The sequence below is a fragment of the Crinia signifera genome, chromosome 4 (genome assembly GCF_055691185.1).
Source record: "Crinia signifera chromosome 4, ASM5569118v1, whole genome shotgun sequence".
NCBI classification, from domain to species: Eukaryota; Metazoa; Chordata; class Amphibia; order Anura; family Myobatrachidae; genus Crinia; species Crinia signifera.
Window position 1 is genome coordinate 301,325,716 of NC_139220.1, and position 14,149 is coordinate 301,339,864.

At 46.9% G+C, this 14,149-nt stretch overlaps 1 long non-coding RNA gene across 1 annotated transcript; it reads left to right on the top strand.

Moving 5' to 3' along the window:
• Positions 1–3,185: 3,185 nt before the first annotated feature.
• On the top strand, positions 3,186–8,120 carry LOC146072818 (uncharacterized). The gene is made up of 3 exons (XR_014473236.1): positions 3,186–3,296; positions 5,060–5,131; positions 5,210–8,120. It is a non-coding gene; the product is annotated as an uncharacterized LOC146072818 (long non-coding RNA).
• The last annotated feature ends 6,029 nt before the right edge of the window (positions 8,121–14,149 follow it).

Here is a 14,149-nt window from a genome sequence, read left to right on the forward strand (position 1 = left end):
TCTCAGGTTTTAGGTCTCTGTGGATTATTCCTCTGGAGTGCAGGAACTGCAATCCACAGACCAGTTCTGCGGCAATAAATTTTATTGCCGATGGTTTCAGTATGTTCCTGACCCCAAAATCGAAGAGGTCCCCTCCGCCAGCCAGTTCCATTACATAATAAAGATAGCTGTTTGTTTGGAAGGCTGCATATCCACGGGTCAGGAAAGGACTCTCATGTGCCACCTGAAGTACCCGACACTCGGTCATAACGTACTCACGTTTCAGTGATGCTCTGTTCTTTGCACTTTGAATGAGTGCTCTTTTCTTTAGGATCTTAACTGCTACTCTTTTGTTATGAACAGAGTCTTTGGCGAGCATCACTTTGCCGTAACTTCCCTTTCCAAGAAGCGAGTGGAAAGTAAATGTTCCCACTGTTAAGGGGACAGTAACGCTCTCTTCTGCAGTTTGCTGACCTTCTGCAGTTTGCTGACCTTCTGCAGTTTGCTGACCTTCTGCAGTTTGCTGACCTTCTGCAGCTTGCTGACCTTCCGCAGCTTGCTGACCTTCCGCAGCTTGCTGACCTTCCGCAGCTTGCTGACCTTCCGCAGCTTGCTGACCTTCCGCAGCTTGCTGACCTTCCGCAGCTTGCTGACCACCCGCAGCTTGCTGACCACCCGCAGCTTGCTGACCACCCGCAGCTTGCTGACCTTCCGCAGCTTGCTGACCTTCCGCAGCTTGCTGACCTTCCGCAGCTTGCTGACCTGTTAGGGTGTCTGGTTGTCCTTTCCCAATTGCTGTTATAAATTGACTCTTTTTCTCTTTAATAAAACCAGCAAATCTATTCCAGTGTCTTTGCCAAGCTACTTTGCCTAACTTCTTATCGCGCTTCTTTTCCTCTGGCAAGTTTGTCTGGCCTGCCCAATGGCTGCATCCTTCACCTGGATCTAAAGCAATGACCATGTTTCTCCTTTTTCTCACTTGCCAAAATCTGGGACATCTGCGACATGATTTAAGGAACTGATCTCTTTTCTTTGTCATAAAGGCTACCAACCTATTCCAGCCTCTCTGTACACCTGCTACCATTGGCACATTTCTTATGTGTCTCACCTGCTTTATTTTCCTGCTCACTTTCCTTCTCCTCTGCATTTTCTTTCCTTTCTTTATCCATGCATTCTTTCTCTTGATAGGACCCATGTTATGTCCAAAGACAAGACTAGGGCTCTTAGAGAACAAACAAATTTGCACTATCGCAAAAACAAATTTGCACAAATCGCAACTGTGACCTCCAGTAAGAACTGTATATCACATCTGAGACTCTGTGTCTTCAGCAGCTGTGTGATGTCATCGGTAACTGTGATGTCACAATGGAGCATAGTTCTAAAGGTCTCCTACATTATGCCAGCTGATATGAGGGTTTTTTTTTTTTTACAAATTCTAAAACTTATTTTCACCAGTTATGATATTAACTATTAGAAAACCTAAATGTGTTCTTTAATATTGCCAATGTTTTCCACCAGTCCTACAAGGAGTTATTTGCTCAATGTAGCTTATATCTATCTAGTGCTTAGTGCTGCTTCAGTAATCCGGAAGCCCTAACTTGGCTTAATGGGGACAACCGATAATGGGGCAGATGTATTAAGCCTGGAGTAGAGATAAAGTGGAGATCAGGCAAAAGGAGATAAAGCAACAGCCAGTCAAATCCCAACTGTCATTTTCAAACACAGACTGAGAGTTATATAGTAGAAGGTAGAAGCTTCCCAACTGGCAGAGTAGATGTTGATGAAGTTTGTTCTGGGAGAATGGGATAAATGTACAGATATGCCCTGCTTCATCTTTTCCCCAGCTGCGACTATTCAATATACCCACGATAGTAGTTCCCATGAACGGGTTTATGTGTTGCGCTCGTACCCACGTCCCAAAGGGAAAGAAGGGTTGCTTATGCACGGCATCAAAGACCCATTAGACCTCCAACAGTTACATGCTTCAATGCGCGTGGCCTAGATTATGCTGGACTCCTCTGTATGCAGCTATTGAATGCTTTACATGGCTGGATCAGTCCCAGGGATGTACTAAGTGCCTAGTGAGAGTATAAGCCACATCCTTACATCGCTTGTTATTGTGGTGCGCATGTCTCACGACACTGTGTACATACAATTAATAAACAGCTGCTATCCCAAAATAGTGTTCATTTTAGCACATTTTTGAAATGTGTGCAGTTCTTGCCTGTGGTGGAGCTGTCTGCTGTGGCGCTTCTAGTACAGTCTGAGGAGCGGGCAGGGAGGTCCATGCCGGCTTCTGACAGGAGCCTGCAGTGATGTCCTTGCCGCGCGGGTACCTGCGGTGCTGTGTATAAAGCTGGCGGCGGCAGGGGGTCCCTGCAGTGACACCAGCATGGACGCCAGCACGGACCCCCCTGCCCACTCCCCAGACGGTGCAACAGGTACCCCCCACCCCCCCCCCCCCGGCACCGGGGCGCACCCACCCCGACTCGCCTGGGGGTGGGGGCGCACATTAGCAGGAGAGGGAAACCTTGAGAGTAGCGATTACTGTCCCGCAGAGCTCACACTCTATTATAGATTGGGCAGTGACACGTTTGTCTTTCTCAGGGACATGCTGCATGATGCGCACTCTGAGCTTCAGAAGAAAAGGGAATATATAGAGACCCTGGAGCCCAAAGCGGAACTGAATAGTAATACTCCGCCCGAATCCCCTCTCTACGCTGTGAGTGGAAGCTCACAAGCGCCCGCACAGAGGAAAAGTCGTTTGGTTGCTCACCATCGAATTACATTTCCCCTGTTTGCAGCAGAAAAGTAGCCCCGGACTTGCTTTTCTGCCGCACATTGTTGCCCGAATTGGGGATGGGTCATGCGATGCCATCCTCCCACCCTGAGCAGGCAGTAGAGTGCCTGCGTTCCCTTGGGCCCGCCTATTTGAAAAGAAAAAAACAAGTGCAGATAAACCCCAGTTATATTTTGGATGGCCTTTGTGCAGTAACGCTAGTGAGCCATGTGCTAAATGTGTTCTTCTATATTTGTTATCAATCTTTATTATTCCCTATTATAAGTGATCTGCTACTGTTGGAGTTTCTTCTTGGCATGAAGAAGGGTAATGGTGCCAGTTAGGGGGCATTTGGCTGAGTCAACCACCGATACAATGAGCAGCAAGTCTTAATTCTTCCCGTTTTTTGTGTCCTTCCAGGTTATTAAAACCTTGGACCCCAAAAAGCAGAATTATATCCCCCCTGAAATCCAGGCCTTGAAGAACCAACTGCAGGAGAAGGGAGGGCGGACATCTATAGGATTATGCACAGTGGGAGGTACTGTACGGTGTATCTGGTGAGCGGGAGGGCAGACATCTAGAGGATGATGTGCAGTGGGAGGTACTGTACAGTGTATCTGGTGAGCGGGAGGGCGGACATTTAGAGGACGATTGACAGTGGGAGGTATTGTACGGTGTATCTGGTGTGCGGGAGGGCGGACATCTAGAACATGATGCACGGTGGGAGGTATTGTACGGTGTATCTGGTGTGCGGGAGGGCGGACATCTAGAGGATGATGCACGGTGGGAGGTATTGTACGGTGTATCTGGTGTGCGGTAGGGCGGACATCTAGAGGATGATGCACAGTGGGAGGTACTGTACAGTGTATCTGGTGAGAGGGAGGGCGGACATCTAGAAGATGATGCGCAGTGGGAGGTATTGTACGGTGTATCTGGTGTGCGGTAGGGCGGACATCTAGAGGATGATGCACGGTGGGAGGTATTGTACGGTGTATCTGGTGTGTGGGAGGGTGGACATCTAGAAGATGATGCGCAGTGGGAGGTATTGTACGGTGTATCTGGTGTGCGGTAGGGCGGACATCTAGAGGATGATGCACGGTGGGAGGTATTGTACGGTGTATCTGGTGTGCGGGAGGGCGGACATCTAGAACATGATGCACGGTGGGAGGTATTGTACGGTGTATCTGGTGTGCGGGAGGGCGGACATCTAGAGGATGATGCACGGTGGGAGGTATTGTACGGTGTATCTGGTGTGCGGGAGGGCGGACATCTAGAGGATGATGCACAGTGGGAGGTATTGTACGGTGTATCTGGTGAGCGGGAGGGTGGACATCTAGAGGATGATGCACAGTGGGAGGTACTGTACAGTGTATCTGGTGTGTGGGAGGGTGGACATCTAGAAGATGATGCGCAGTGGGAGGTATTGTACGGTGTATCTGGTGTGCGGTAGGGCGGACATCTAGAGGATGATGCACGGTGGGAGGTATTGTACGGTGTATCTGGTGTGCGGGAGGGCGGACATCTAGAGGATGATGCACGGTGGGAGGTATTGTACGGTGTATCTGGTGAGCGGGAGGGCAGACATCTAGAGGATGATGCACAGTGGGAGGTACTGTACGGTGTATCTGGTGAGAGGGAGGGCGGACGTCTATAGGATGATGGACAGTGGGAGGTATTGTACGGTGTATCTGGTGTGCGGGAGGGCGGACATCTAGAGGATGATGCACAGTGGGAGGTATTGTACGGTGTATCTGGTGTGCGGGAGGGTGGACATCTAGAGGATGATGCACAGTGGGAGGTATTGTATGGTGTATCTGGTGTGCGGGAGGGCGGACATCTAGAGGATGATGCACAGTGGGAGGTATTGTACGGTGTATCTAGTATACTAGTATATGCTGTATGCCCGAGGTATTAGGGGTAGGGTTCCTCTTGGGCTTCGGCTCTAGAGCAGGCCTGGCCAACCTAGTAACCTATCCCATTTATGCTGTGACTGGTTTAAATGTAAGGCCCGCATTCCATTACAAAATATAATTGAAATGTCTTTATTGTAGGACACAGGGAGGAAGGGGGCAGATGTGTCAGCTGTGTCCTACATTGCTGCTAAACCTTTACTAAATGTTTGAAGTCATTAAACTGGGTTGTGAGATGAAATATGGCAGTAAGCAGTGAGCAACTCTTAGATGGTTTCTGAGGAAATGGAAGTTACATTGGGAAGAATACAACATGCAAAAGCTGCTCTCCCTGTAATATTTCATAGAAATTGGTGAGGTGATCGTTAACCTTTCGCCTTTATTTTCCCAGAACGACTTTGAGAAGACAAAATCTCAGCGTGAACAAGAGGAGAAGCTGATTATAAGTGCCTGGTACAACATGGTGGGTGACTGTCCTTCCTCCGCTGCTGGGTGCGATGGTGCGGTACTTACTCCTGTCCTTTTATTCCTCTCCTCCTAGGGGATGTCTATACATCAGAGGGTCACAGATGAGCGGACACAGAACCCCAGCGGTGCTCAGTCTTTCCTAGCCCAGCAGAGATTGGCCACCAATGCCCTTCGCGGACAGATCTCCCGCTCCCACTCGCTCCTCCCCAGATACACAAACGCTGAGAAGTGCCAGAGCTTGTCCTGACCCTCCCCCTACACAGTGATTGGATAGAGCTGGGAGCTAGGTGTCTTATAAGCTACTAGTCTGTGTAGGGAGACGGGTGACTGGGACTAACCTGTCGCTGTTGGTAGGTAACACTCCTGACAGCCTAGTGGTCCTGATCTTTTGTTGTTTTTTAAAGTCCTTCTGTTGGGGATTCACCTTTTTAACTGTTGCTGCCTAATTTTTACCCCCGGTTGGAACTAGCGTGTCCATTTAACAGCCTCCGGCCCTACGAGGAAAAAGAAGACTCGCCCTGTCCGACGCTACAATGCTTTTCCCCTCTTTATCAACCGTACAAGCTACCAGTGCCTACACCAGTGGTTCCCAAACTGTGTGCCGTGACTCCCTGGGGTGCCTCGGGACATTTGCAGGGGTGCCACGGGTCGGTGGTCCAGGACCAATAAAAATTATTTGCGATCAATTATTTATGGACAAAATCAGTGCTGGTGGCTGCCAATCATAAAATATATGTACAATCAGGAGAAAATCCTCCCCTTTAACACATAACTGAACCTAAGAAGCACATATAAACATAATCTACTTAATTTAAAATATATTTTCCTGGGCCTAGGGGTGCTGTGGAAAAATTCTGATACTCTAGGGTGCCGTGATTCGAAAAAGATTGGGAACCCCTGGCCTACACAGATGTCCGATACACCTGCCTTGAGGAGAAGTCGCCCTTTATACACTGTTATTACCTGGTGGGTGGGACAACATAAGGGAAATCTATGTCTATCTGTAAAGCACTAAGAATAAGTACAGGCCCATAATTGCAATATTGATATGTTGGAGGGTGTAGCAGAAAAGATCAGTCTGTAAATGTCTTGTCTGAGAAAAACAATCACTTAAATGACCCCAAACTTGCTGTATTTAATTGTGAATGGTACGTTTATAGTGATGCAGCACAACCTTGTGGCCGATAAGGTTTACTGCACCCAGTTTGGATGACATTTTAATGGCTACAATGTTTTTTACTTCTGTGTACGACTGATACACTTTAATAATATTTTAGTTAAGCACAAACCAAAGACCTATCCTTAGACCACATAGCCGCCACCTACTCATATAACGGATTACTGCATGGTCCCTGTAGCAGATGTGTCTTTAGAACCCTCGTATGGGTGGCTGCAGTTTCTCAGGACAGCCACATGCTGCACGGAGCTATTGCAGCAGGAAGCATCTGACAAATGACCGGGTGCTTCTGCTTTTTATTCCCTTGTTTGTAGCATTCACGTAGGTCCAGGATTATTTGAATCTATATCATGATGTGGTTTCAGAAGGAAGTCTGGTCACCGTCCTTAGACGTCATACTCTGACGAAAACCCAGAATAGTCTAGGTGATAATTTTTTCCCCGTTAAGGTCACGTTACTTATTAGTGGCAGTTCTGGACACTGGATATTTGCTATTTGTTGGAGTTTGGGCTGATCTTTGAGCCTCTTAGACCCTAGCCAGACTTTCATCGTCTGCAAAGCTACTTTGTCAGTCACTTCATTGGTAACCTGTATTCTACCGTACTCAATACAAAATTATTTTACTTACACACAAAGCCATAAACCATACTACACCAACATACATATCTTCTCTTATCTCAAAATATCTTCCAACACGACCTCTACGCTCCTCCCAAGATCTGCGTCTCTCATCCACACTCATTACTCGCTCCCATTCCCGACTGCAGGACTTTCTTCGGGCTGCACCCACTCTGTGGAATGCCCTCCCAAGCACAATAAGACTCTCCCCCAGTCTCCAAACCTTTAAGCATTCCCTAAAAACACATCTCTTCAGGCAATTTATCAAATCCCAGCACCAGTCACAGAACCTGGCATTCTGGTGGAATCAATGCATTAAAGAATACAGTATGTATACTTATGTATCAATACCTATTTCCCTATAGATTGTAAGCTTGCGAGCAGGGCCCTCCTACCTTTTGACTCTCTGTAAATACTCTGTTGTATCACTGTCTCCTTTGTAAAGCGCAACGGAATATGCTGCGCTATATAAGAAACTGTTAATAAATAAATAAAATAATATTATACATATGGCAGCGTCTACTGTAATTGCATTTCCAGCTCCGTTCTCACCTGCCTTCGCTGCCAGCTTGCTGCTTTTTTAGTCTTTGTGTGAGTGAGGTAACGCGTTTCGCCGTAACTGAGTTGTTGGGTTTTTATTTTTTTTTCACAGCTGTTTACTTTTTTTTTTTTTTATATGTAACTTAAACTGTGATGTGTTGGCAATGTAATACTATCCTTCCTCACAATGTAATTTTTTTTCTGTCTACTTTATTTATATGTATTTTGTGTTACACCCACTTTTTCCATTTTAGTTACGCAGGGGTGTAGATGTAGCCTAAAACGTGTCATAGGAGAAATTTCACTTTTTTTTTTTTTTCGTTATTCTTTACCGATCACCAATCTGTTTGCCACCATTTAAAATATACTGTAACGAGTTAGATTAATTGTAAGAGGTGCAGTACCTTCTTGTCGTCTTTAGATGGCACTGTATGCCTCCCAGTCCATGAGTTCAGGGCAATAGCATCAAGTGTTATTCTTGTCTTCGTCAGTATTGCTTGACTAGTGCATTATGAATTGGCCTGAGAAGGAAGTGTCCATCGGAGGGATTTCAACACTGCTGACTCCTTGTTTAGCTGCTAATCCTTCTCCACTTGTACTAATGTTTTAAACAATTTTGTCTACTTTTATACACTACAAATAAAGTTTTAAAGCTTTCTTGCTAAGTCTGTGGCCTCCTCATTATCCTATTCAGGGGTGGGGCATATGTTAATGAGAGGAGGAGGAGGGGTTGGGGGGTTATTGATTAATGCGACGACTTGTGTCCTATGCTGGCATCATGCACCAGACTCTGGGGTATCCAGTAAGTACAGATGACATTTCTTTTCTAAGTGTTTTAGGAATAAAACCGCGCGACTGGCAAATGTTTCTGAGCATCCTATATAATAAAATGCTAATTCTGCTCCTCACCTCTATGGGAAATGTAAGTGTTTTGTGCAACAGCAGCCACTAGATGGCACCCAACACAATGCAACCGTTCAGCCGTGCACACGTGTCAGTGCTGATATTACGGTAATGTTGTTTTTACAGGCCGGTAACTAGAACATAAATCAGTCTGTGATATTAATTCATTTAGAGAAGCCAGAAGATCTGATTATTAGCAGTATAATCTAAAATCAATTGCTCATCTGAGAGATATAAAGTGCTCATATCCGGATGGATGGGAGGTTGGATAAAAATGTGTAGAATAATATGTAGATGTCACACAGAATCTCTGTAATGTTGGGTTTAATTCTGAAATCTAATGAAGTCGACATTCTTTTTTCACTGTCCAAATCGTTTATTTTATTAAAATTCAATTTTGAAATAGATATCAAAATCGAATTTGAGGTGTGTCAATTTTAATTAGTGGCATCTTGTTCAGCTTTGGAATTGATTTCAAAATCGAGCGAAAAATAACCTATACATTTGGAATAGGTTATTTATCTGATTATTATGTAGATATTTCTCACTCAGTGTGCAATTGGGAAACAAAATGTTGTTTTCCTAACCAGAATTTCCCCTCCCTTTTGGCACCTGAGTGACAGACGTCTGATTGAGCAGCTTACCAACAAAAGTGTTGTGCAGTTGAGAGAGGCATAGATGGGTCAGCATTAGGAGGGATTGCTGACACCTGAGTGCCATTGGAGAAGCCAGGGGTAGCTCCAGGTAAGCTGGCTCTCAGATGTTATACACCATTATCATGTGGCCTTACACTGGGCTATTAAGCCCAGACATATATGTTACTGTTAATGGGATGGGTTTGGGAGTGTGGTGCCCCCTGTGTTGGTAGGGCTGGTCTGCTCCAGGTTAGCACACCCTAACACTTTATTAACTCTTATTTTTTCCTATCACATTGTATATATTTTGTATTTTAATCACACCTTCACTTCCCTATATAGCACTTATGTGCTTCTTATTAACCCCCACTAACTTTCATTTGTGTGCTGCCCTGGAGTACTCAGCCTGTGTCGGCATGTTGGGGGCCCACACCCCAGACCCAGTATTAGGGACCCCCCAGTGACAGAGATGCCTTGACGTACGGCCTGGGGGCTTAGCCCTATATCTGCAGATATATGCAAACCAAGATCTCTGTATTATCTGATTATTATGTAGATATCTCTCACTCAGTGTGCAATAGGGATACAAAATGTTGTTTTCCTAACCAGATTTACCCCTCCCTTTTGGCACCTGAGTGACGGACGTCTGATTGAGCAGCTTACCAACAAAAGTGTTGTGCAGTTGGAAATGTGTGTTCTGTTTCATTCAATTGCACAAAACACCACATGCACGATGCGGCTGTGTTTCCTATAATGCTGGTTTGTGTACATCTCCAATGATGGGGCATCTGCACTAATTTGTGTACATCTCTAATGATGGGGTGCCTGCACTGGTTTGAGTACATCTCTGATGGTGAGACACCTGCACTAATTTGTGTACATCACCGATGGTGAGACACCTGCACTAATTTGTGCGCATCACCGATGGTGAGACACCTGCACTAATTTGTGCACATCACTGATGGTGAGACACCTGCACTAATTTGTGCACATCACCGATGGTGAGACACCTGCACTAATTTGTGCACATCACTGATGGTGAGACACCTGCACTAATTTGTGCACATCACTGATGGTGAGACACCTGCACTAATTTGTGCACATCACCTCCTGTGCATGTGCAGAACGGGTTCTGCTTTGTCGCATACAGTGCCCCCCCTTTGTTAATTGATCGGCAAACACAGGTCCAGAGATAAAATCTGTTATCAATTCTTTTTAAAAGCCTCAAGTCAACGGTGTTTGTTGGCGGAAAAGCTTGGGTCCGGGATGGGAGGTTGCCCACAGCAACCAATCAGAATCGACTTATTTATTTAGCACCTTCTAGAACAGGGATGGGAAACCTCCGGCTCTCCAACTGCTGTTGAAATACACATCCCAGCATGCCCTGCCAGGTTTAGCATGGCCAAATAGCAAAACTGTATCAAGGCATGCTGGGATATGTAGTTCAACAACAGCTGGAGGGCTAAAAGTACCCCATCCCTGTTCTAGAAGATGATGGATAGAATTGGATTGGTTGCCCATAGCAACATCCCATCTTCAATGGACCGTCCATCTTAGTAAATAAACCATTTAACCATTAACTGTGGTGTCCCAGAGCCTCCCCTTATGTATACATACTGTACACAATGCATTGGGGAACCTCATCTGCTGACGTTAATGTTCTAGCAAACTCCAAATTAGCGAGATGGCAGGAACTGCAGTGACCGGGTGCAGGCGCTGAGCCATAACTCAGAGTAACTACAACCCAACGAATCTCCAGAAAACTTCCCTTGTTCAAAGTGGTGATGCAAATGCCGTTATAACATCTCCACTGACTCCCTGGAGTGTATTACTGTGGGAAAGGTTTACTCAGAGCTTAACTGGCTGGATAATATAGAAACCAATACTGTAATAGTCCTGTGGAAAAACGTGTTCTGTACTTTATCTCCATATTACAGTAATACGAGCATGGTTTGGCGGGGTGTTTGCACTTTAGGCACCTGTAATCAGCACAGCGGCTGTATGCAGCACCATTGGGGTAATACTGTACTGTTGTACCAAATGGAAGGCATTGCCCATTTCAGAAGAAGGGGGGAGCAGTTGGCAGAGAGTAACCCACCAGGGACTTCTAGAGGAATATGAGTCAGTCTCTACAGTCTGTGGAGATAAAAATAAGTTTCCCATGATTCATCCCCAGATCTTTTTGCCAATAATATAAAAAATAAAAAACACACCGTACTTTTATGATTTCTACTACAGCGCAGAGCCGGATTTGTCACTAGGCCCGTGAGGCACGGGCCTAGGGGCGGCACCTATTACGGGCGGCAGCCGGTGCCACCATCAGGGACTGCAGTACTGGGCTGATACAGCGACGGGGGACCTACCTAACAGAGTGGCGGGCGGGCCGCAGTAGTATGAAGCTGGGAGGTCCGGAATGAGCAACGCTATCAGATGCTGCTGCTCCGCGTGCCAGCCTCTCCCCTTCCCTTTATAACGGGGTTACTGTGTATGCGGGGAGTGTATTAAAGCTGTGGACAGGTGCCGGACACAGAAAGACCTTTTTTTTTTTTTTTTTTTTTTGTTTGCTATGTACGGCGCTGCGGACACTTTGCGGCGCCATATAAATAAACGTACTACTACTACTACTACTACATGCAGTGAGAAGCCGGAAATGCGCTCTATGTGACTCTGTCCCGGATTCCCCGTCCTCACCCCCAGACTCACTGCCTGGCTAACTGACTGCCTATGGAGGATGGCCTTGGCCCCTTTTGCCTGCTTAAAGTGTTAATAGCGATACCCGTTTGAGGTGCTCTCCTGGGGCCAGTATCTGTGCAAGGTCTGTAGCATGTTATGTGTACCTGTTTCCACGCTGGTGCCTATGTCCTCCCCTCCTCTGCCCGGGACCTTCTTTCTCCCCTTCCCTCCTGGAAGTCACAGGTGGCTTCGTACCCCAGGCTGATGCCTGTGACACCACAGTGACCTGATGGTGGGGACCCTACAGTGTCATGGGTTTTATCTTAAGCCAGCAGAAGGGGCCCTGGGCCCTAATTGTATCTACCTGTACCCATTGTAAAAGTAACTATGCCTGCAGCATGTATTATAGTGGTCACTAAAAAACCCTTATATACCCCTGTGCCACATGTAGTAGACACGATCACCACAGGTATTTTTTGTTTGTTGTCTCCCCCATAATATTACCCCTAAATATCCATTCATAGTCTAAAGGGGGGGGGGGGGGGGAAATGTTGTGCCTAGGGGCGGCCTGACCCCTAAATCCGGCCCTGCTACAGCGGGGATTGATTCAGTAGCTGGAGGCAATTCTAGGCATATGGAGCCGGAAGGGACAACCACATCTTGTCCAGGTCCAAAGCATCACTTAGGATAATGTAACGGGACAGATCTATGGACCTCGGCCCCACCGGACCTGCCAGTGCAGCCTAGTCACCGCTAAGCCATCTGGTTTATATCTCCGCTTCGTTTCCTGCCCTCTTTGGTTTATGACTCTCAGTTCCTCATTGATGGGAAGAGGAAGGATTTAACATTTTCCACCTTTTCTGTTTGCCCATTGATAGTCTCTTATACCCCTTATCCTTGGGAGCAGCAGCAGGTGTCTGATAGAAGTAGATGCCCCCCTGAATACAGTGTCCCAGGATGCAGCAGTGGATCTCCTGTGACACCATTGGCCAGTTGCTTGACACATGAGGCCGCACAAGCTGACCGCTGCCGCGCCAAACTGGAGGCCAGGAAATCTGTCTTCCTGGCTGTGGCCATCACTACATCCAACTGACGGCAATTACTGACCGTCTGCACCCGTAGCGCGTCCAACACCGCAGGACCTTTACTGCACACATTCAGTACATGTCCTGCGGATAAATGGGCCTAAGATAAAAAAAAAAAAAAATACATGTCTTTTTACTGCTCTGCCATTGACCAGCCAGACATGGACCAAGCTTGAGCTTACATTCCAGGTTACATGCAGATTGCAGACATTTTACTCTAATGCTGTGTACACACGGGGGAGATATATTGCTCAGTTTCTACTGTACATCAGCGACCAGAGATGGTCGCTGATGAAAAAGAAACTGCCGGGGGGGAGCCCGGCAGTGGTAATCAGCTGGTCGCAGGAGCATGTTCCTGCCACCAGCGATCACCACAGGGGCAAAAACGGGAGCGCGCACCCGGCGATATATTGCTGGTGCACACTCCCATTGCGGGCAATATGGTCGCTCAGCGACCATATTTCCCACGATTTTGCATAAAATCGCCCCTGTGTGTACGCACCTTAAGAAGAATAACCACAACCTGTATCCTAATACCATATTTTGTAAGGGTAACACACATCACAGATTCACGATTACCCTTATGCCCATGTTTATAGCTGCTGCTGCCTCGTGGAGAAATATTTCAGGTGCACATTGTGCCATGAAGACTGTGGCCAGAACAGCCCACAGAAATACACGGGGAGGCCAAGGTCAAACAGGACACATCCAGGGGTCCACTGACTGTCACGTGGGCACAGTCCTTGAGGAGCGTGAATGTGGAGCTGAGCTGGCTGTAGCCGCGTCCATGTCTGGTCTCTTGCTGCAATAGTCTCTGAGAATTCACGCAAGTACCGCTACAGACACATACAGCAGAGAGTGAGAGATACAAGTACCAGCCAACCAGCTCCTAACTGCCATGTTACAGGCTGTGTTTAAAAGATGAGATTTCAGAGTTAAGTGGTTGGCAGTTTAGGTGTGTGTGTGTGTGTGTGTGTGTGTGTGTGTGTGTGTGTGTGTGTGTGTGTGTGTGTGTGTGTGTGTGTGTGTACCACACACTGGGCCTGATTCAGATTTGATCAATGCTGTGCAAATTTGCAGAACCCTGTGATCGGATATCCTCTCCCCAACAGAGTGACATCCCGCCCGGTGCAGGCCTACGAATGGATCGCTGAACTGAAAACCAGTCCACAACTTGCTCATCATGACATGATTTCCCTGGTCTGTGCACTCGTGCGTAACCCTGTCCCTTCCACAAGTCTGCCACAGAGACGGGCTGATCGAGGCAGGAGGTGACGTCACAGACCCTTCCTGAAAAGCCTAGGAATGCCTGCGGGTTTTCCTGACACTCTCAGTAAAGGCCGGTCACCACCCCCAAATGCCAGATTCCCGCCAGTCACGTT